The sequence below is a fragment of the Falco punctatus genome (genome assembly GCF_963210335.1).
Source record: "Falco punctatus genome assembly, chromosome: 14".
In the NCBI taxonomy this organism is placed as follows: Eukaryota; Metazoa; Chordata; class Aves; order Falconiformes; family Falconidae; genus Falco; species Falco punctatus.
Genome location: NC_137594.1, coordinates 18,914,952 through 18,937,003, shown reverse-complemented (window position 1 = coordinate 18,937,003; position 22,052 = coordinate 18,914,952). Strand labels below are relative to the sequence as shown.

The 22,052-nt window shown below is 42.5% G+C and overlaps 1 long non-coding RNA gene across 2 annotated transcripts; it reads right to left on the bottom strand.

The window, feature by feature from the left end:
• Positions 1 to 1,046: 1,046 nt before the first annotated feature.
• On the bottom strand, positions 1,047 to 21,809 carry LOC308053574. Of its 2 annotated transcripts, none has more exons than XR_013923668.1 (3): positions 17,991 to 21,809; positions 3,730 to 15,864; positions 1,047 to 2,822 (listed from the first exon to the last, which is right to left on the bottom strand). It is a non-coding gene; the product is annotated as an uncharacterized lncRNA (long non-coding RNA). The 2 variants fall into 2 exon arrangements; XR_013923669.1 differs by having other exon boundaries at positions 1,047 to 4,175; positions 6,825 to 15,864.
• Positions 21,810 to 22,052: the final 243 nt, after the last annotated feature.

Here is a 22,052-nt window from a genome sequence, read left to right as displayed (position 1 = left end):
AGGCTTTTTTTGGCCTTTTAATTTTTTTAAAACCACCTGTTCCTGGAGCCTGACACCTGACAAAGGCCTCTAGGCTTTACTGCGATTCAAACGGGCTACTCATAATGCTTGCAATTAGCTTTGCTAAGCGTGTTTTTGATGCTTTTAACACGAACAGCTCTCATTTCATCGACTGCAGCTGCAGAATACTTTTTTTACAAAATCTTAATTATAAACCTAGTAATTATGATATTAGCTTAAATTATTTTATATTAGCTTATAATCTTAATGTGCCTTAATGACAACAGCAACAAAGACAGACATGCATAAGAAATTACAGTGAATTGTTCCATAGTACAGACGACTTTACGCTCTTTCAAGAGGCGAGCTGGTGCTGGGAGAGGCAGACACGTTCCCAGCAGGCAGAACTTTTACACAAAGAAAATAAAACTTTACTTTTTTTTTTTTTTTTTTTTAAACAACTGCTCCTTTTCACTTTCTCAGTGAACTCCTTGTCTCTGTTTTATGGTGTAGCAGACCTGGCTTTGCAAAGTTTCATTTTTCTGGTTTGCAATACCAGAACCATACTACTATCTGTGTGAATAAGGCATTTTCTCCAAGAACATGCCTAATGGTTAGAGTCAGTCTACCAGATGGGTTGTAAAACACTTTGAAACAACTCCACTCAGAGGATATTATACTCCTGAAGCTGTATGTATTATAAACAGAACTTTCTAAGTTAAAAACATAGAAATGCTGTCCACTTCTGAAGCAAACTGACATGTGGATCCATGCTAGGTCTCTACTGAAACAGAACTTAATTTATTGCTCTCCCTAAATATCAAAGGGGCTTGAGGAGGGGCCATATCACGTTCGGTCTTTTTAATGGAAAGACACCGTGGGTGACTGAACAGCCCACCTAGTTTTGACTTCTCATCTGCTTGGTAGGCATTAGATGGTCTCCCTCCAGCAAGCTGATTTCAGCCCTCCCCTGGTCTAGCTCCAGCGACCTCGGCCGCAGCCCTGAGGGTGTGAGGAGCACCTTTGCAGCTGATTTTTCTTCGGTCGCAGCCCTGAGGGTGTGAAGAGCACCTTTGCAGCTGATTTTTCTTCTAATCTCGACAGAGAGGGCCCTGCAAACCTCAGGGCTCAGCTAACACCCCCAACAGCCATCCCGCCGAGCCCATTTCAGACGGCGCCTTAGCAGCCGTACCCACCCATGACACCCTTTCCTCATAAAGCGGTCCTTTGCACAGTTTTTGCGCGATGCACGGTGATGCGAGGCCTGGCGGCCTGCTTTGCTAGGGCAGACCGGTAGGTCTGATCATTCTCCCAAGAAGCAGGGAGAAAAGTCACCACTTTTCTGCACCGCAGGAGCACCGTCAGCAACGTCAGTGGGGACAGAGCTCGTGGCACTGTTGGCCTTCTCCTCTCCTAGGGTGAGATTTTCCTGCCTGAAGTCGGTAATAAAAGTTCCCCCCAAGAACTCACGCTTCATCTGGCTTCCAAAATGTGCCATGCATATGAAAGGCGGCTGCTTAGAAGAATCCACGGGCGAGACAGGAAAGGAAGCGCTGACTCCAAACAGCCACTGTCTACAGTCACTGTTTTATTCCTCCAAAACCTGAGAAACTGGACTTGTCCCTGTGAAACACAATTAACGGCCACATTCTGATTCATCAACTAGCACCCATAAGAGAAAAGCTAAGCGGATTTTTTAATCTGAATTTGCACAGGCTTTTCTTCCATTCTTTAAGCGGCTTCATTATTATTTTTTCCCATAATTTGTATAAAGTACTTAGCATTCGAAACAGATCCTTTTTAACCTTTTGCCCAACTTAGCTTTTTGTACTTTTTTTAAAAAAGGGGGGGAGATGGAAAGGGAGAGAAACCCTTTAAGTACCCTGGGCCTGGGTTCCTTCAGTATGCAGGCTGTAAATGTTTTACTTTGATTTGAGATACATGACAATAAATTAGGGGACATTTATCAAAGCTGCTTTGTTGCATTGCTGACAAAAGCTGCTTTTTGCATAAATTACTGCATTATACAAATACACTTAGCAGGATCCTGTTTCTTTGATGTTAGTGGAGGAGATTTATGTCCAATGGAGTTTTTATTTATCTGCCCTGTTCACCTCAACAAGGGCAGGACATATTCCTCAATTAGTTCCATACCCCTAGAAATGACATATATATCTCACAACTAGAAGTAGAGAAATTTAAACAAAACAAAACAAAAAAAGCAAGCGCACTTTTTCTGGCAAGTCTAAACTACTGTACAGTGTAAAAAAAGTAAATATTAGGCTGGAGCTGAAGCTTTGAAATCTTTGTTCTCAGCCTGCTTTGAAAACTATTTAAATAAGCTAATTTTGACAAAACAATATTGCCTTTACAGAAAAGCTTTTCTAGACTTCATTAAAAGACTAAGTAAATGCAAGTCCATTTAAACAAATACTCGATAGCCAAATAAGTAGGTTAAAAGAATAGATTCCCAGGGCGGTAATCCTCTCTGGAACTGTATTTATGCTAAAATCTCTTTCGATGAATATCTAACAAACTAATGAAGGCCATATTAGGCTAAATGGTGAATTAGGACGGTTAAAAAGGAACTTAGTAAATGAATAAATTGGCTAAACAGTTACATTACTTAAATGAATACAGAATCTCGTGAAAACCATTTCGGAGCGGTATTCTTCTGTTACTCACCATCTCCATACCTCAGCCTACACATAATTTATTTTGTCCCTGGGTCAGTGGTTCAAATGCAGCCCTACGTGGCAACTCGGAGCTGTTGCTATACAATGGCCTGAAATAGTTCTGGAGAACTCCTTTCTGTCTCAGAACTAAAAAAAAAAAAAAAAAAAAAAAAAAAAAACCAAAAAAAACCAAGAAGAAAAAAGCAAAAATTTACTATTGCCCACCCTTTAAGGTATACATATGGTATACATATAGACTGACATTTTTCAGTCTTCAGGGTGTTTTTTAATCAACACCAGTGTATCATTGAGCAAGACCATGCAGAGGAGATGGTCTGTATTGGCAACTACTAGTTGCAGCCCAAAAGTTGTGTTAACTTTCGATCTGTGCCAGTGAAACGAGAGATTTGGCGATGAGAGGGCTGAACCAGCTCAGGAGCACTGTCCTCCCCACCCTCCGGTAATCTTTCCCCAAAACTGGAGAGAAGTCCCTCCGTCTCCAGAGCCCTCCGCTGAAGCTAAAATGCCTGTAATTAGTTCCTCTCATATTTCACACTTTCTTTACTGGCCTTTGCCAGACGCTTTTTTGATCAAAATATTTCTGTCAGAATGACTTTGAGCTTTGTTCATTCCTGTCTATGAAGCTGTTGAAGGTTTTCAACTTGTATTAAAAGTATTCTTTTTCTAAAATGGTTATAAAATTTCATCAGCAAACTTGTTTTGTTTGAAAGAAAAGATGTTCTTAAATGTTAATAATATTTTTTTTTTTTGTTTTAAATCAGATCATACCCTTTTTCAAAAATTCTGGACCCTTTCCCCTCCATCCACTCCTAAGGAAGAAAAAAAAAAAAAAGGAGCTGGGGACCCTTTGAACATCTAATGAACATAGAAAAACAATAAAATTATACAAAAATAGATTTTCATTATTCAGGCGGCTCTGGGGAACAGATTCCACACAGTGCATTTCAATGATCCCAGACAATGGATTACTATCATAATTTGTTCTTAAAGTCTGTTTAATTGGCTTACTTAGCCACCTGTTCAGAATAGTTACCATGAAAATGGCGGTTTTGCTGAATTTCTGAGTGCCAACCTTTCATCCTTCATCCTGCCTCCTTCTCCCATTCTGGCTGTTATGAAGTATCGAGCAATGCGTAGCACAGATTTAAAAATAATCTCATAGCCATACAACATATATTTTAACTAATCAGGAAGGAACTGTAAAGTTATAACAATAACATGCTAATCAGGGCATTTACTCACTGTCAGCTCTGTCTGTTCCTGGGTGAGTGTCAATTTATTACATCTCACTGCACATACAATAATGAGGGGAAAATGTAAAGAATGACACACACGTTTAATGTATGTAAATAGACAGATAGCTACTACGCAGCCCTCTAGCTGAATTATATCAGCCAATTTCACATTAAGAATTTCCATAAAAAGCAGTGAAATTGCAAGAGGAAATGCAGCCAAGCACTTTGAAAGTGTTGTCCGTTCCTTAAAAAAAAAAAAAAAAAAAAAAAAAGAAAAAGCAAGCAAAGTTAAAGGCATGAACTTCTATTTAGCGCTGCTTCCCACATAAAAAACAAACAAACAAAAAAACAAACCAACAACACACACACACCCCCCAAAAAAAACAGTTATAAAGCACTGGGGCACCCTTTGTTGCCTGCCGCGAGTCAGATTGCTTTCCCCAAGACTGATGCAAAGTATTTTTGCAGGATGGCACATTCTGGGCAATAGAGGGGTTCGGCAGCAGAGCGTAATTAGCACTCTCTAAAACTGGAGCTACAACGTAAACAGCTCAAGTCTTCAGTGCACAAAGCAAACAAACAATCCCAGCTGAGAATTCCCTGGCAGGGCTCGAGCAAATATGGCCCTCGCTGCTGACTGCTGTTATTGCTATGGTTGCTTAATCTAAACAGACAGCAGCATGTAAAAATGTAAATATTTGATATTCGTTAATACAGTCCTAAGTTATTGCTCTAGCCGGCCGTTTCGGTTTGCAGGCAGAGCGATGCCTATGTGCACCCTGCTCTCCACAGATTGCAGTAGAAGGGTATTTTTAAGAAGCCATTATCTCAACTGCTGATGTAATAAGGCACCGGTATATGAAATACACTTAATAACTCAACTTTAGTTATTTATTGTGAACGAGGGTGCATTCTCCTTGATTCCATTTCCCAGCGAAATATAAGTGGAGCTTTCATCATGAGTGCTTGAATTTATGGCAAGCAGACCAAGTGACATTAAGAAAGCCACACAATCCCTTCATTCAGCCTTTAATAAGGAAGCCAAGGAAAAATTATCCAAGCTGGTTTGCGGGTGACAGCACAAGAACTTTTTGGAGTCAGAAAGTTAGCACGGAGGCTCCCTGTCAGCCCATTAAAAAGCAAGGTTGGCATTCCCAGATATTGGAACCATGTGTGCAGAGGAATTTTTCTCCTGGTAAGACATTCCAAATATTGTCCCAGAGCCAAACACTTCGGTGTTAGACTAATTTAAGCAGTATGTTGGAATCAGCTCTCAGGACTTTGATCATATGGAGATCGTTTGTTACAAATTGAACTAACCCAGTCTCTATTTCTGGTGGATCAGAACTATGGATTTGTTGAATTAAATGCCTCATTTAATGCAGTTTGCACATGAAAAGAAAGCTGCACTCAGGAATCTGATAGTGAATTTTTCACCTAACCAACAGGTCTACTTTTTTATTACTTTTAAACCTAATCCATACTCAGTCCACACTGTTCTTAATAAGCCCGAGGCTGTTTGGAGTGAAGGTTTAAATCAGCTCGTATGTTATGGGGGGGAAAGCATCACTGAATTATCAAACCGTGTAATAAGGAACACATTTGAATCCAATTCAAGAAATAATTTTATGAAGAAAAATAAATTAGTCCTCGGTTGTTATTTACCATCCAAATAGTGCAGTGTTCTTTCATGACAGCAGAGGAGGGAAAGCTGAAAAATGATTTTGCAGACCGACGATTTTCTCCCTGCCTCTCACCGCTGTCCCCATTTTTGCAGCTGAACTATTGTGAGGGTTAAAAGTGCACAAAATAAAGCATTTCCACATATGGCTGCACTTTCTTTTCATTTCTTGAAGTTATAATGTCTTTAACTGTTGATAATGATATTATAAACTGTCATTTAGTGCATTTTGAGTATATTAAATACATGAAACAAAGATGTGCAGTTCCAGCTGGACCCTGATCAGAAACACTGAGATCTGCTCCACTAAACTTGCAGATAGCGACATGCAGGGCTTGCAAGGAGCATGGTGGAGCAGGTAGTAGTCGCACTAAAAGTAGAAACAAAATAATAGCAGAGAATGAAAGACCCTAGCACCAATTACTGCTCCTGGAGTGGGGCAAAGCTGAAAAACGGGTGTTCAAGTGAGAACTCCTAGAAGAGCCATTGGCATGCTGCTGCACAGTGGGCTGCTACAGGACTCGCGTATATCACAGTTCTCTGCCCTGGGGAACTCAGGATTTACACCGTTTGCCACACATTTTCATCTGGAGTCTTGCAAAAAATAAAAATGGGAATGCCAGCAATTCCCAGGAATCCTTCCTCTTGGTCCCACGGGAACCTGCACAACAGAGCTTAGTTTGAAGGAAAAGGGAACGCTGGTCTCTGCCCAGAAGGGGCAAGACAAACGTCTCACAATTCACTGCTTTGAAAGGACCTTCTAGTCAAGTTGAAAACCTCTGATGTACGGATGTAATTTCTGAGGACATGGCTTACTATTTGACCGGTTTAGCAAAGAGATACCATGCCTTGGTATAAATAGCCACAGCCCCCTGGTGCCATTACAGATGTATCTGGCCACTGCAGCTGGAAAAGGAATAAAACTGAAGGGTTACATCTAAAAATAAAAAAATAGTTAAAAAAAAATTATAAAATCACTGTATAAGTCTTGAGCAAGACCCTTCCTTCCAAATAATCAAGACCTTTATTGGGTCTTAGAGAGAGGAACAGAAAACAGTGACGTGCAAATAACACGGAAATACCCTAAGCTTGACCAAGGCAGGCTCAAGCCTCAGCTCATGCAGATCATGGTGTTTCTACTGCGTCAGCACCCAAACCGCCCCAAGCCTTCGCTGTCCCTAACCAGGCCACAAGAGATGATGGTGAGGTTACCACAGCTGCTGCAGAACGTGCGTCAGATGAGGGAAGCAGTAAGTGTGTCCTGCACTCCAAATCCCAACCGGGGGGGCAGTGGGAAGGATCTCCCATGGATTGTTCCTTCTGTCTCACTGCACGCACAGAGCAGAGTTCATCTTTCACAAAGAAAAGGGAAACTGTTCCTTTAAAGAAAAAAAAAAAACCAGTTATATAGCAGATACTGATTTATACACACATACACACACATATATATTTTATTGGCAAATAAAGAAAGATCAGATCTTTAATGAAATCAGGATGGGTTTGGGAGGTGAACTTGAGCTGAACTCCCCAGATTTTCATGGAACTTCAATTAAAAGAGTTTCAGCAGAGTTGCTGAAAGCCAAGCACTTGCCATTGAAAGCTTAATTTAAAATGAGAAGCATTTTTATACCACATTTCCCAGTGAAATTCCAGCCCTGATCCTAATTATGTATTTTTTTTCTTGAATGGTGAGGGTTTTTTCTTTTTCAGATAAGCCATGTAGCAATGTAGATAAGTTTTATCCCCAGGTGCTATGACCAGTGGACACATAGCAGCTACACTGACAGAAAAGCCCATCATTATTGAGCAGAAAATGAACCTACCCTCTTCACTCTAAAACTAGTGGTGAAATTTCAGTCAGCTCTTGTTATCATGTGCAATATATAAGGATTTAGATGTCTGATAAATGCTATGACTAGCAAAAAAAAATGTGGGTTTGGGGAAAGGAGTGAAATCTGGCTTCAGAAAACAAAACAGAACAAAATAATTAAAAATAAAGATGGTGGTTTAATTTCTGCTTACCAGCCTATTCTCATACAATCCTAGGAATACAAGGTTAATACAAAGCCTCACTGTAGGGCCCATTTGAATACCAGTGGAGTCGTGCAACTTAATCCTTGGGCTTTGCTTTGAAAGTGTATCCCTTTCTTGATCAGATGCACTACAATTCAATCTCAGCATCAGCTTCTGGGCGTGGAAAGGGGACACTAACAGTGTTTGAAGACTGACAGAACGTGGACAGTGGCTCCTAGAGTATCAATGGCCTGAAAACATTAAGGGAAATGATCTTCGTTAAAGCAGGTACCAGGAAACAAATTACTTGGGAAACCATTTAAATAAATACTTCTTTACTGATTAATGAAACATGATGGAATAGAAATTATTCTGCAACTGTTTTAAGTAATGATGGGAGCAGGTGTGTCTAAAATAACAAAACCCAGCACTGTGTCAGGGACACAGCAAGACAAACTTCATGTGTTGTGGGGCTGAACCTCTCCCTCTGCTCAAGCTATCTGCCACGCAATTAACAACAGATCCATGAACTACAGCCGAGCTCTCGGGGCCGTCACGTAAGGAGCAAGCACTGTGGTTGCATGGTTGTACATGCAAATGGCAACAAGTAGACTGAAGGCCTCATTCCAATTAAAACATTAATTTCTCTTATTTCTTCTAGTTTTCATTTTTAGTCTGATCATTTGCTCTGTCCTCACTGCAGACCGAAAACTTTTAACTCACTTAAGAAAAGGTAAAGCCAAATTGTCCTCAAAGGCTCCTCAGGCTCCTTCCCTTCCCGGATGCTTTGTAAGGAGCCTCAAGAGGAGGTCTCCCTTCTTGCACCATTTTAGGAGATCAGCCATGTCCTAGAACCTTCTCTGAGCTCATTGCATTCAACAGCTGTGGGGAGTGGACTCCAAAAGTGTGCATTTTTGTACTCCAGGAGGTGACCTGAAAGTTCAGATTGCCCAGTGCAGATGCTGGTAAAGTTAATGTGCTGCGTTGTCTCTCTTATGGGGCTGCAATACGCTCTTAAAACTGTGTGAATACTCAGAGTATTCAACCTTCTCATTGCTCATCCCCCATGACATCCTCCTCATTTATTCCACAGGGGTAGATCCTGCCCTGCTGAACTTTCACAGCGCCAGAGCATCAGAGGACAGCCAGCCATTTCCAGGTCGGTATTGTGTGACTTGGTGGTGATTAATGAGAAGCTCCTAGCAGAGCCCAGGACTGAAAGGCATCCTGTTAATGGTCCCAGACATCTGTGCATGACCAGATATCCAGCAGGACAAACACGATGAGCCTCTGGAGAGCAGTCTGGCTGTGGCTCGGCTGGGTTGACCAGAGCACTCAGCTTTTGCTGGCTGGATGTCTCCTGATGGAGCAGTAGATGGCTAGTGCGGCATGGACGGACAGCATCTGATCTCATGTACAGCCAGCCCCACAACAGTTTTTATACCTGCAGAGCGGTGCTATACCAAATCAGATCTCTGCACGCTGTGTTCAAGAGATTTTGGGTTGGTACCAGAGGCCCCACCACTGGGACTGACATACCATCGCACTGCATACTGGGACAAGCGTTTCATACGGAAATCGATAACCTGGTACAAGCTAGAGGGAACAGCTTGTGAGCTAGTGCCTCCCTCTCAGTCCGCTGCACAGACCCCAGCTAACACCAGCTAAACCAGGCTGCTCCCAAGATGTTCAGGATTTTGCAGACAGCAAGAACCTTCCAGCCACTGTTTTCAGCCAGCTACCGTGCAGCAAGGGGAAAATCAAAGCAGATTTTTCTCCTTGCTCCTACCTTCCATTTGCACAGTTTCCTATTTACAAAAAAAGTCTGATGCTATTTAAAACACCAGATCCATTAAATCTTTTGTTTTCTCTAAATAAGAAAGAAAATGGTTGCTCACAGTTTTCTGGGAAGCCATCAATCTTTCCCAAAGCGACTTACTGTACTGAAGAAAATAAACAACACTGTGTATGTAAAGCAGAGCAGAAAGGCTGCAGTCATGGGCAAAGCAGGGCTTTCTTTAGCAGTAGCAACATATTAAAGACAAATGTAGTCCACTGAAAGTGACATAAATAAGTGGATTTCCCATCTGAAACATTGTTTTTAGCAAGAGAAGCTTTTAATCCCCTTAAGTTCGTTTCTAATCTGTCTTGGAAGTGCTTGTCTAAAGAATATTACATTGATATAAAGGATTTAATTTATTAAAACTAAACAGCAGCCAGCATACTACTAAAGAATATCTTGTACGCAGTACTCTCCCAAATGAATAAAGCTGCTACAGGTAGAAAAAAAAAACCCGCACAAACACTTGGCACAGCATTCATTAAAATTTCACACATTATGTTCCTGCGCTCTCCTGCTCGCTGCGCTTCTCCCAATAAAGCAAACACTTTAGAATTCATAATACCTCTTTATCCCATGTGCACAAGTGACCTCCTCTCCTTTATGCACCTAGCAAATGAACAAGTACAAAAGGGAATAGAGTAAGCAGAAAACTAAACATGCCCTCTCCTACCCAGGAGCAATAAGAGAGGGCCAGCAGAGGTTCTCCGCAGGGTTTAGAGCAGCCTCTACCAAGATGCCAGTGCTCTCGCTACCCATCAGTTTTGGCCGGTGCACGCTATGTCGGCAGCATCAATTATACAGTTCATCAGCCAATTAATTTTAAGGGATCTGTCTTAAAATAGCAGTTGAAGGAAACAAAAGCTGCCTTCAAACTACATTTAAATTACTCATTAGCCACAAGTTTGGCAGGCTGTTTAATAAGCAGCAGGAAGCCAACCCCAAATGACAAAACGGCCTTCTTGTCTCTTCCTGAGGAGACAAAAATTCCTCCACGTTTCTAGCAGTCCACCTTGAGGCATCGTGAGACACCTCCCTGGTTTCTCCGTGAGTGCTTCCAGTATGTAAGGTGGTGTCCAAACACCATAGTTTTAAACAAGGCCCCAGAGATCTTTCAATCCTACACACCAGTCGTGGAAAAGACTTGCAGAAATTTGGTGAAAACGAGTGACCAAGTGTCTTAAGGGGGGATTTAGTCCACAAGGAACAATCTACACGTTCAGAAATGTACTGTTCTGTATAAGGCCTCTTTCCTGAACTGTGCAGTTCAATATAGTATAGATTTTCAGGCTTTTTTTTCCTCTGTCTTGCCAGAAGAGACATTATTATGGAGAAAATTCTCCCTGCTATAGCACAGTGTACGTGCTGTGACTCATCTTACATTACACCCATTGATTTCTTCTGAAGTCACAGCGGAAGCACAGTGTTGCAAATGAGATCAGTATTTGGTCGCATATCGTTATCACACTGGATCTTAGATGAAATTATACATGACATAGTTTCCGTTCATTTTAATAATGGCCAGCAGCCACACTGCCCCCATTTCGAGCCCACATACCTTCAGTCAAATAGGGTCAAGATTGGTCAGCGCTGGAAGGTCTCCAAAGAAAACCACGAGGCAGGTGGAGGTATTATTCAGGGATTAAGATTTTAAACCTGCAGAGAAACATGTTCATGAGGAGTCAGTGTATTAGTAGGTGTTTTTTGCGAGGCAGTCTGGGATCAGTGCTGATGCTGACTAAACACCCCCAGAACCAGTCTGACAAAAAAAAAAAAAAAAAAAAAAAGAGTCAGCAAGTCATGCTGGCTTCTGCCCTACTACATGATACCAAAGTAAAGTTGTTCTCGTTGTTCTCATTGTTCTCGTGCTATAACGTATGTGCAGTGACGGCGGTTCTGGCAGTATCGGTGCATGGTTGTGTGAGTAGAAGGACTGGCTTTCCTGAGCAACTGCAACAGAAAAAGTGTCCCTGAAACTGGGGGTCTTTCAGGTCTTTCACAGGAAACCATTTTTCTCTGGGTCTCATATAGGTGCACATTTTACCACAATAAGCAAGGGCAATGACAAAAAACTTATGTAAGGACAAAAATAATCAGCACAGACAGTAAAGGTTTCTGTCTAACAGTAAATCCTTTTTCTTCCCCGCATTCTTCCCACCATTTTAGATTGTGCTGTAGCACAGTCAAGTGGTACCTACTGACATTTCTATTTTGGGTAAAAGCCTATGAAAATATTAAAGCATGAACAAGTCATCAAGTCAGTTTATGAATCAATATACAGATTTCCTCCATGCCCATAGCTGATTTCCATAACCATGAGCGTGCTGAAATCCTGTCTAGATGCCAAATCAATTTTTCTTATATACGAACATCACAGCTACTCGAGAAAGGGAATCTGTGCCAAAAACCTCATGCTCTTAACTAATTATTTCTGCGACTCCATCCTTGCAAAGCACAATGACTGCCACATAAATACACACAACATTTATTAGGAACAGGCACACTTCCCACAGGTTCAGCCTGAGTGCAGCAGCATCCCTGACAAGCTCATCTTCCCAAACTGTGCAGCCAGCCTTTATCACAACAAATAGTTCTGCCTTTCCCAGGACTTTTTTGCTGTGAAGGGCTTGAGCACTTATCATCTCAGGCAGGGCAGCCAAGAGGGTATGGAAATTCACAGTTCTCTGTGGAAGCATCCTGGAGAGACAACCGTTGTCTGGCATTTGCTTTTGCCGGTCATTGCTACTGGTGTTGCTTGGTGTCATCGTGCCCTCCCATGTGCCCCCCCCCACGCGTGACATTCAGAGAGATATATCTCCTCAAAGATGAAAAAACCTGTTGGGTCTCATCCTAGACCCAAATGTATTAATACCAACTTGCACTTGGCCTGTCCTGAGGACGTTAGCCCCTGACGTGTGTGGGTTACGGGAAGGAAGCGGCAGTGCTGCTGGGAAGCCGCTGCAGTCCCTTTGCCAGGCGGCCTCACCCTTGGGCTGCTGCAGGATGGACTGCAGGAGGGATGCGCTGCTGATGGACTGTCCCAGTGCCGTGGATTCATCACAGAGTCTCCCTTGCACCCAGTCCAGAGCTGCTGTCTGTGGCAGTGACATGAGCCCAGTATTTCGTGTAAATAATTTCCAAGTGGAAGTACTTGTTATTAATGCAGACAGTTCTGAGACTAAGAGCAAACAGCATTTGGCAGCAAGAACTATTAATGAGAGTGTCGTTAGGGAATTCACTCTGCAAAGCACAGGGCGATTTGCAGGGCATTTGCTTGCAAGGCATCTCAGAGCAGATGTTGCGCAAGTACCCAGACGCCGAGCAGGTGAGAAGTACCGAGCCAGTGCAGATGACCAAGCAGAGAGGAAGACAAGAGCTTGTCAGGAGAGCTGCTGAGGGTTGGTACTGGCAGACTGAAAGTACGCTGGTGAGAAATGACCATTGCACAGTCAGGGATGGCACTAGGGTAGGTGATGGTTAGGTCTTGGTTCCAGCCTCCAGACACTGTTGGGCTTTCTGGGCTTCAGGTGCCATTGTGCTGCTGCCCGTGTGTGCATGCGTGTGCACTGTGTGCAGGCATGAGGAGCAACATCCAGGCTAACCCCTCCAGGCTACTCTTGAACCAGCACGTTAAAAGAGCATGAGGTCAGTAATGGACCAATGACTCCTGTGGGGTGCCCTAGATATGTGTTTCTTGGTGTTTCTTCAGGTTCTGGCAGTTTCCAACCATCTGAAAAAAGATAAATAGATTCATTAATTTAATTGTATCATTAATTTAATTATATAATAAAGGAAATATGTAGTATAGTAAATACAAGTTATCTTAGAGAAATTATAAATAATTGTATATACAAAACTGCCCTAAAACAAAGGCGGTAAGGAGGGCAGGAGCAATCTCATTCCCCCCCAGCATGCCCTGTGGGAGCAAGTACAACAGCCAGCTAAACTGACCCACCTGTAATACTGAGGTTCTGAAGGGAAAAGGGAGCCTGTGCAAAAAATACTGTTCTTGTCTTTCAAAGGCAGCTTCTGTCATTGAAAAATGAAGCGCATGCAGAAAAGGAAAAAAATCCCTCCCTTGTGTTCCACATTAATATATACTTTTTTTGAACATGCTGCTGGCCCCTGCAGTCCCACCGCCCACAGCCTGAGCTCTTGGCTACCCTTCCCACGTAGTTTGCCTGAGAAGGAACAAATTTTCATCATTTTAAGCACTAGCAGCAACAAGAAAAGGAAATGTCCTACTCAAATGTCTCCCAAATTACCACATACATAAGTTACAAATTAAATATATTATGCAAAAATCTGAATCACTCCCATAATGCAAGAGGACAGAGTGCATTCCAGGCTGCCTGATAATGTGCTGGTTATCTGGAGAAGATCCGAGGGAAAACTCTTTCCCTCATTAATAAAGCCTGGGGAACATTGTGCAGCATCCCTCACCGATGCATTTACATTGGAGGATGCCACCCAAGGGGAGGTTGACACGGGGTTGGGTGTCCAAGTCCCCCTAACACTAGCTGAGAGCAGCCTGTTGCTGTGCCATGGCCACGTGGCGAGGCACTGGGTATTGCAGCACTGGTTCTGTGGTACCTTCTGGTGCTCCAGGGCCTTGGACCAGCACCCAGGACAACTATTGGTACCTTGAGCATCAGTTGAGCTCCGAGGATTTGTCTGACTATATGTCAACAGGCACTCTCTTGCTTTCTCCTAATTTATAGTGACGTTTCACTTCACTGATGGCAAAGTCTCCGGGCAGCATAGCTCCGTCCCCCGCGCTAATCCCCTGGCGTGCACGGGGCATGCTGCCAGCTAGGTGCTAAACACCAGCACCAAGGGGATTATCATTTTCCCTCCCTGCCCTGCCCAAGCCGAGCTGTGGCGCAGGAAATGCCAAAGCCATCACACACCACAAAGCAAAGCTGCTGCGGATTCCGGCTGGGGAGGGAAAAGTGTGGCCTGAGCTACAGCTCTCTGCTGCTGTGAGGCTGAGCCCTTCCCGACGTCCCGTGGAAACTGTCCATGTTCCCCGGCAGGGCAAGCAGCCCAGGACACCTCCGGGGGACAAAAGGCAGCCAAGTGCTCACTAAAAAAACTTGGTGAGCGCTGCAAAAGTCACAACACTTGAGGACTGCAATGCTGCAAGCGGTATGCGTCTCACCCAGCCGAGACCTTTTCAAAACCCTTTGTTTCAGATGAAGCACATATGGTCCCAAGCTCCGTGGCCCCAGCCCGTGGCACCTCTGAGAAGGGAATAATCGAGTAATTGTTTCCAACACATGGGCAGTGCCATTTTGTAATGTCATCTTGCCATTAGCAAATATAACCTAAATACCTAAGTAGAAATAAAAGCTGCAGGCAGGGCCAAGTGTGCCTATGTAACAAACACATAACTTTTCTAAGTACTTGGCGCATCAGTATCCAAATTCTTTTATGGTCTAACAGCTAATTTTTGATCTAATGGTTAATATTAAGGATATCAACCACTATTTCTTAATGATTTAAAACTTGGGGAGGAAAATATCCACCCTGTGCTTCTTGTTTGCAGATGTTTGGTTTTGGCCTTAGAGCTGCAAAACTAAAACACTTACTATGACTCAGAATTTACTATCTTCTACCTCTGTCCCCTAGTTTATATAAAGAGATCATAACCTCCTCCGGCACCATAAATAACTACGCCTCTACAGCAGCAGAGCCAGGCACAACGGACAAAAATCATCAAAATTGCTAACCAAACAAGCAGAAGGAGTTATTAAAGAGCGCTTAAGCTCCCACATGTTTATTTTCAGTGTTTTCCACTGCGAGCACTGCCTTGGCTCTCCCAAAGAGCCAGGACACTGATTGTGTTCTCATTAAACAATGCCCTGTCAGCAAGCCGAGACACTGGGTAAAATGTATGATTATTAATCCCTTCAGCGTAATTATAGATGACAAGAAAAAAAACGGGGAGACCGCATCAGTGGAACGACTTCACTCACAAGCAGGGAGAACAAATAACTATGACAGCAGAAGTTATAAATGTTTCTAATTCAACTAAGCTGTAACTTTTTGTTTTTCTGAGCATCCATTGGGTTTCACCAACAACTGTCCACATCCACCATTTGGTCAATAAGGTTGGAATTCTAATAAATATAGAAGGCGGCAGTGGTTTTGTTTAAAAAAAAATGAATTAGCCTTTACCTGCCTGGAAAAAATTGGTTTTTACTTCAACAACATGACGGACCTTCAGTCAGAGGTTGGCTGATAACCTGGTGACCCGGCTCCAATGCACAGTTTCCACCCATGTTTTGTGGAACCGTGGTTATGCCTTTGGCTGTCTTCTCCTTACATCTTGCAGGTGGCAGAGCCAGGCACTGTCACAGCAGGTGGTGTGTTGATGACCAGGACAAAGGTTTTCAGCTGAGAAAAGAATGAAGTAGCTTGATAAAGAACAATTTTCTCCTGCCTCTTTGCAAGAGACTTTGGAGACACCACATGTGAGGGAAGGCGAAGCTATGGACTTCTCAAAGGAGAAGGAAGGATGTATTGGCAACCTCTGATTTCTTATGCTCTCTGCAGCAAAGTGAGAGGTTCAGGAATCATTTACAAAACCTGGGTGACTTACTGGACTGCCGAGTCCAGGATGAGGTGGCTTGCGCGGCTGGGAAAAGACACTCCCAAGCTACAGAAGAGGCACTGAGTGAGCTGGGGAGATGGCGGAGGAGCAGAGCTATGGCAGAACCATGATAAATGAGTTACAAGACGGGAGCGGGAGCTCCGGGAACACGTGAGGGTCTGCAGCTATGGAGCCTTCTCTCCATGAGAATTGATACCAGATGACTCAGCCGTACAAATCTGATACAGATCACACTACGGGCATGTGACTGCTTCTACCAAATTAGATACAGCACATGATACGAGCTTGTGCCAGCTTCACTCAGGCTGTTGAAAGACAGACAATAAGGATGAATAGTTTTGAAGACAGTGTGGAGAAGTCAAGCACCACCTCGTCAAACAGAGATCTTCTCCCCAGACTTTACCCCTCCATAATGGTGATCAAGCTTAAACCTGTGACATTAGGATATACTAGATCAGGGCTTTGCATTGCAGAGCCACGACGTTTTCCATTCAGTAGCTGGAAACTTAAAGCCAGATGAGCTGTGTCACCAACAGCAGCCAGTGCTGCACCATGTGCTGGCGGCGGAGGACATGCGGTGCAGTCCCATGGCACAGGGTCTCTGCTCTAGCAGCTGGGAAAAGAAGGGGGGCTGATTTCTACCTGAGACCCCAGACAGCAGATGATGTGGAAAAGCCTGCCTTCCTCATGGGCCTGCTGTAGAAAATAGGTCTAAAACTCAGCCCATAACTGTTTGCAGCATCTGTGGAACTCTAATTTGCAAAACTCTCAAGAAAACCAAAACGCGCGTGCACACACACACACAAAACAAAAACAAAAACAAAAAAACCCAAAAAACCCAGCAAGCCAGACCCCAAACCCAAACCTTCTGGCTAGTTCATTACTTATCACTGCCACCAACATTTTGCTTAGTCTTGAAGAAAACGTTGTCATTCTGCAGTTAGATGTTTTTACATGTACATCCATCATCGCCTGATATATCCTGACCTTAGTTAAAACTTATGTTTTCTAAATTGTACTTTTATGTTGAGCAAGCCCTTAGGCTATGCTGTTAAAAGTTTACATTGAAAAATCATTTATAATTGGTTTGTTTGAGTTATGCCTGTTGCAAAGCCATCAGAAAGGGCAGTATTAATTAGCAATGGCTTACATATAGTCTAGACAATAAAGTAAATCATTTTACCTTTTTAAAAGGCTTTCAGTATTTTACCAGTTCTAACAAATGATACTGATATAAATTACATTTAAGGGAAAAATTGCAGTATGATTTACAACAAAGCTGCTCCATTTGAATAATTTATTTTTTCTTGAAATGCTTTCATGATATACACACATTGCTCAAATAAAAATATGTTTATTGTGAAATTGAGACAGACAACAAAAAATCTTAATTAATTCCATTTGCTGTGCAATAGCTTGGTTGGAGGATTAAACAATAAATTTCAGTTTATTGCATAATGTCCTAAGTTTCACTATAAAAGACCTGTTTTCATTTCAGGTATGTAATGATGACAATTGCACAGAGTATTTAAATAGTGCACACAACAAAAAACTTTCCAGAGCTCTAGCAAACCCTTAGCTGCACGTATTGTTTCAGCAAAATTAAGGAGGCAGTTCATCTGGGTTGGACACCGAGGGAATGAGCCTTTATTTCCAAACATCGTCTCTAAGTGCCTGACATAACTTTGCGAAATCTTATTAAACATGCATTACTGAATCATTGGAGTTGATTTCATTTATTCACAATGTCGCTGCGAAGAGGCATAGGAGATTTGGATCGCGACACTTTGCTGCACATGATGTTATTTTAGTTCATAATTGGTGGTGACAAAGCCACAAAACAATAATAGCGTCTGGTTAATGCCAAGAAAAATATAATAGTCGTCAAAGAATTTATCTTAACATCTACCTTCATTTGGAAACAGGTTGCTCCGTCATCCTTGCGGAGATCGACAACAGATCCCAATTCCTGTATTGCTTCGGATCATAACCTGCTTTCTGCCCGGGACCACATATGTTGCAGTTTATCCTACTGTCACCTGATACCGTGGAGGTCAGCGTGGCGGGGGGCAAGGAGGAAGAACTGACAATACAAAAATGACTGCAAGCAAAAGGCATTCTGCGGGGCTGATTCTGATCTCAGAGCAGCCAGAGATCAACGTGTATTTAAACAGATAGGGTTACTTTAAATAAATGTACAGTAGCAAAAATTCTGGGAAACCCTAAGGCAAACTGGCAAAAATAATCTGCTCCATTTCCTTGTAGTTCTTTCCTATTTTATATTGGAAAAAAAAGAAGGGCCTTTTTTTTTTTTTCTTTTTTCCCAACACACAGAACAGCTGAAATGAGGGAAGGAGGGAGAACTAACATGCTTCTACCCCAGGGCTTTGCTCGGCCTGAAGACAACCACTAACTCGAGACATTCCCTTCTTTCATCTCTCCCATTTGTCACTGTCAAAAGCAACAAACTGTAGGCAAACAAGGACAAGAAATATAAAGCTCCATCCTTGAGCTGTTTCTTCATCCCTTTCCTATTCTTACCTCCCCTCTTCAGTTCTTTTACAGACCCATCCTTTCTCAACAGCTCCAGGCACACATTTTTGAAGTAAATGAAGCTGATTAAGATCTTGCTGACCCAGGTTAAATACCGATTCATGTCATGGAAGCCAGAGGAGCTGTACCAATATCAAACTGGTGTGAGAAAAAGTAGAATCAGACCCAGTGGTTTGAAGGTATGGAAACATATATGTCCCAGTCGCCTTTTATTCACATCAGTTCAACATTAATGAGGTGCCATTGGCTTCAGTGGAATGGCTCCTGACTTACAGAAGCAGAAGTAATCGGAGATGCCAACGGCGCATGTGTTGTTTGGCACCGCTCTCCCCGCGCAGCACGGGAGCAGAAACACCAGGAATGCCTTTCCCTGCCCGACCCTGCCCCAAGCCTTCTCCCCCGCTCCCAGCTGAGGTTATTCTTGCCCACCTGCTCTGGCAAGAAGCTCCTGCACATATGCTTGGTGTTGAGCACAGCTGTGGGGGATCCCTCTATCCTTTGGCACCACCTCCAGGTACATGGCCGAGGTATAGGGGACCAGCTCCATGGCACTGCCCCTGTCCCCAAGCACAGTGTGTTTCCCCGTGGGTCAGCCTCAAGCGCCTGTTTGTACCTGGCATCACTGCCAGGTTAAAGAGCAGTTACCACAGGCAGAGGGAAAGAAATATTTTACAGGTTTGTAATTCATTAAAGCACTGGGCATGTTCCAATATGAGCCTACCGTTGGGTAGGGAAGAGGGGAGACATGTTCAGACTGTGATCTACAGCAGCACACCTGTAGAATTTGGGAGCATTTCTACTGATTAAAACTCTATTTTCTGGGTGTTCTGCCTGTGCCAAGAGACTCAAGCACATAAATCCAAGGTAATGCCCTTTTGCTTGCATGATTCAGGCTTCTGTCATTTCAAGTTTTAACGGTAGATTCTAAGAGGGTCATTTCAACCATGCCCTATTAGACAAACATTTGTGAAACAAAAAAAATTCCAGCATAGCACAAACAACAAAATTACCTTAGATCTTCTCAGGTGTGGTTCTTCGGTGCCGTACACTTAAGGGACTTCTATGCATGTGAAGCAAAACACTTCAAGAATCCTTCTACTGATACTATGGTCACACATTTACCTGCTCAGAGAAAAGAGTTCTTGTCTTTTCTCGTTTAGAAAACATGTAAAATATAATTTACAAGACTTCAGAGTCTTTTGCCAAGATTTGGAAATTAGTCCATATCTTTGTATTAGTCAGAAACAAAAAGTTTAAGTAGAAGTTGGTAAAATTGTGTCCTCTGCCAAAACTGATGACCATCTACTAGGATCTGACAGCACTGGCCTTCAGATGTCAGCCTCAGTTGCCTGTTATTTTCAATAAAAGCTCTAACCAAGTTCTTTCGCAATAGAAATAAAAACCTTTTTGTTTTTAAAATTCATGGAAAGCTTTAAATTTCTCTTGGTTTCAAGAGGAGGCAACATATGAGTGACACCAGAGGAAAACTTGGGGAGGGGGGAAGTATGTGCAAAAACATCCACAAAATGCCATGCAGATTCAAAATTAATGGATGTTCTAATTTTCCTTCTAGTACTTTACCTGCTACTGTCAAAATACCTCTCCAGTACCTCCAGTGTAAAATTGTACATGCCTATCCAGTGATTTCTACGACTTATCACCAATAATTACATTTAGCAGAGAATGTGTTTTTCAGAACAATAGTCAAATTAGTACCCTGAAAGACAGAAAGATTGAGGCTAAAGGAAGGGGAAAGAAAAAACATGAACTGAAAAATAGACTCCCTTGCTTTGCCCAGGCTGTAGCTAAATGCACAGCAAGTGGAAATAAGTCTCCCAGGAATATGTCAGACCAAGCAACATAAATGCAGCCTAAGTGCACAAAGAGTCAGCAGCAGTGCTGCCAACCTCAAATAGCCACAAGACAGAAATGATGCCCTAGAAAACCAGGAGATGCTAAAGTTCAATGAATGTAAAGGTTCATTTTATTTGTGGTGAAGCATGCATTTGAAATTCATGTTCAGAAGCTTTATTCTAACCCTACAAAGGCCTAAAAAATTTTAGTAATACCTAAGCTTCTCATGAGACTAGAGAGGTTGTGGAGAACATCAAGTAGGAGCTAGAGAGTTTGTGGAGAACATCAAGTACAGAGAGCTTGAACAGGCAAGGACGACGATTCTGCAAGGCAAAACTAAACCAGCTGCAAAAGCCATGCCACCGTGGCTGGTGGTACCCAGTAGACCTGGCAAGAAATGATCCCAAGAGGATCAAGTGCCAGCCCTGGGCCAGCTCGCTCAATCACGTCGCCAGCACGCAGTCCCAGGGCAGCGGGCACTTTGCGGTCCTGGCCTCGGGGTGACGCTTCTCCTTCTGGTTCTGAAAATTTGGGCAAGTTTTTTATGGGTAAATATAGGCCAGGCAAGTAGATTCTGCTTGGAAGGAGGGCATGTCTGAATAAACATGCTCCATTTATAAATTCACCTGGGGTGAATTGCGTGTTGGTTTCCTTACCGACACAACCAGCACCACAAAGAGAAAAGAAACACACCTTTAACTTGTGCAATAAAATCTGCAGAGCAGCCAGAACATTAAGATTAGCAGCCTTGCTCTCTCTGCCTTTCATTTAAAAACAAAAATGCTATTTTTTTTAAATGTACATCAGTCTATATATTTCCTCTGAATAAGTTTTAGGAACCAACAACTGTTTATTACAGTTTCTTTCCCAAAGAAAACCAGAAAGAAACAAAAACTTACTTCAGAAAGCTAGCCAAGTCAGCCGCCAGCCTTCACAGAGGCATGTGTTGGACATTTGAAAATCACCGAGACAAACTTTTTTTCTACACTGATGCAGCATTGTTGGTTTCACAGGGGTCGTAGTGCTGCAATGAGTGAAATTTTCCCCAGTTACGAAATCACAGTAGCTATTATTGGCCTGTAGTAGTTTACTCAAACCCCTTCAAACAGCAGACCTGTTTTTTATTGAGAGAGGAAATGTCAGTCAAGATGCCAGTGTTATTCCATTTCTTGTCCAAAAAAAGGGTTCGGTGATGTCTAAATGCAGCCGTTGCAACATAGCACAGAAGCAAGTGCACTGGGAAATCGGAGCAGAAGGCATGAAAATGGAAAGTTAACTTGTGCTACTGTGATTTTGGAAATGTACCTAATTTTATTTATTTTATATATATATATATATATATATATATATGGTATATATATTATATTATATACCATAAATAAAAATATATATATATAAAAAAAGATACCTCAAGTGGACGTCTCCCCAACATAAATTTCATTCTGATATCTGGATGCCTTTATTAACAATTTAATGAAAAAGAAAAGAAAAATGAAAGGCACACACTCTTTCTGAGGATTATGGCCATACAATCAGGACTCACCTTGTGGCAGTAACTGCATCA